Source organism: Arachis stenosperma, chromosome 4 (assembly GCF_014773155.1).
Source record: "Arachis stenosperma cultivar V10309 chromosome 4, arast.V10309.gnm1.PFL2, whole genome shotgun sequence".
Lineage (NCBI taxonomy): Eukaryota > Viridiplantae > Streptophyta > Magnoliopsida > Fabales > Fabaceae > Arachis > Arachis stenosperma.
Genome location: NC_080380.1, coordinates 136084976 through 136087618, shown reverse-complemented (window position 1 = coordinate 136087618; position 2643 = coordinate 136084976).

The following is a 2643-nucleotide window of genomic DNA, read 5'->3' as shown; positions in this document are numbered from 1 at the left end:
AAAATTCATAAGATAAAGAGCGAAAACAATTCTTAAATTATAAATCCATACATAAATTAAAATAGAAAAAGTAATAAAATCAATCCATACAAATAGACAGAGCTCCTAACCTTAACAATGGAGGTTTAGTTGCTCATGAAATGCGGAATGTAAATTTGTATAGAATTCTCTAATGGAATCCCCTTAATGGAACCTCCTCAATAGAAGAGAAGTCTCCCTTTTTTATAACTAATCCTAATTAATTTAAAATCTAATATCTAAAATTAAGATAATATCTTTTCCTATTTTAAAATCAAATTTGAATTTAAATCAGAATTAACTAACTACTCCGCGTCTTGTAACGTGGGGACCACTTGGCTTCATTGGATCCGCGCCTAACTTGGGTGCTAAAATGGGGCCCAGAAATAACCCCCCAGCATTTTCTGCATTTTCTGCACGTGGCACATGTCACGCGTACGCGTCAGTCACGCGTACGCGTCAGTCATGCGTATGCGTCGATGGTCTTTTTCGCAAATCATGTGGACGCGTCGGTCACGCGCACGCATTGCTGTGCAATTCTTCAAATCACGCGTATGCGTCAGTCACGCATACGCGTTGCTCCTCGCTGCCATCTTCTTTGATTCTTGTGCTGCAGAAACTCCACCAAATCCAGCTGAATGCTACATAAAATAAAAACAAAATTGCAAAAGACTCAAAGTAGCATCTATATTGGCTAAAAGATAATTAATTCTTTATTAAATTCAATAATTTATATGCAAATTCACTAGGAAAAGATAAGAAAGATGCTCACGCATCATACGCACAGGTGCTTGTGCGCACGCACACATGGAAATTCATTCTTGTGCGCACACACGCGGGGTTGTGCGCACGCACACTTCTCTGTGTGTGCTTTTCCTTGTTTTCTTCATGTGTTCTCCCTTGTACATGCTCTCTTCCACTTTTGGCCATCCATTCTTGCTTCTAAGGCCTGAAATCACTCACAAAACATATCATGGTATCGAATGACATAAAAGTGGGATTAAAATCACTAATCTAAGTATTAAAATGCATGTTTTGACATTTAGGATCAAATTAGGGACAAAACACAAAAGTATGCTATTTTGGTGCTTAAGTGTGAGTTTATGTGCTAGAATCCATCCAAATCAAGCCAAAATATATCGGAAAATATGGACTCATCACATCCCTCCTCTTTCTCTGCTACAACATCGACAGCAATTATGACGAGCTTGGCTGCAACTGATAGGGTTCGACAGTGACAGTAGTGGCATCTTCGACGGCGAGCTCAACAGTGACCAGGCGCGACAGAGCTGGCGGCGTCCTCTCTTCCATCGCGTCTTCTCTCTCTCTCTCTCCTCTTTGTCGGTGACGTGTAGGACAGCGGCTCCAAGGCAGATCAACAACGACGCTCATGATGGGCTCCACGGCGGTGGGACGCGAGTGCAGCGGTAGCAGCGAGGCAGTAGCCCCTTCACCTTCTCTTCTACCCTCATCGTTTCTTTCTTTCTTTGGTCTTTTCTAAAGCTGTGTTGGGTTTTGGGAAAAAGGGGGTGTGGCAGTGAATGTGAGTGAATGGTGAGGAAAGGATGGCGTGGCTCTCCAAGGAGTTAACAAGTTGGGGGGTACGTGTGTGTATTTTAGAAATTGGGGTTAGGATTAGTATATTAGGAATAAGGGTTTAGAATTGGGAATTTAGGGTTTGAGTAGAGTTTTAATTTAAAATTAAATTTAATCAATATAATTAATTTTAAGAATATTATTTTATTTTTTTCAAATTACAAATTATTTTTAATTAAATACTTCTATTTTAAATTCATAGATAAATAAATAAATTTTTCTTTTAGTTCATAATATTAATTAAATTTTTTAATTATTTAATTTAAATTATATACAAAACTCTCTTTTATCTTTAATTACTAAAATTTTGAATTTTATTTAAGCAAGAACCATTAATTTCAGTAAATAAAAAATATCTAATTATAATTGAAATTTATATAAAATCGAATTAATTTAAAATTCGAAGTCTCGTAACATTCCTAAAAATAAAACCACATATATAAACATAAATAACTCATTATTTATTTTCTAAAAATCTGGGGTCTTACAAGTCCTTCTCCCATCACCAACTTTTATAGACAACCTATTAATCATCTTCTGTCTTATTTACTGATCCTTGAATTATATCTGGCAAATATCCTTCCAGGAACCTCCGGACAAGTAAAACCTGGGAGGACAGCAACACATTTGGGTTCAGGTTATTATAAGAACAAACCACCTTCTTCCACAACGGACACTCCTCTTTTGAAAAGCGCCACCATCATTTAAATAGAAGGATGTGTTACGCACCATGGCATCCCCGACATCCAACCCTCCAAATTTTTTGGGGCCTTGCACTATTTCCCACCTGACCAAGGCCATACCATTCCTACCATCCTCCTTACCCCATAGAAATCTTCTCTGTAAGAAAATCAGTTTATTTGCAACAGCCTTTGGCATCTTATATAAACTCAAATAATATACAGGGAGGCTATTTAACAAAGATTTAATGAGCACCAACTTATCGGCCTTATTGAGAACCTTGACTTTCCAGTTTTCATATGCTAAATTTTTCCTCCACTTTGTCTATAATTGGCTTCCAAGTCTTCA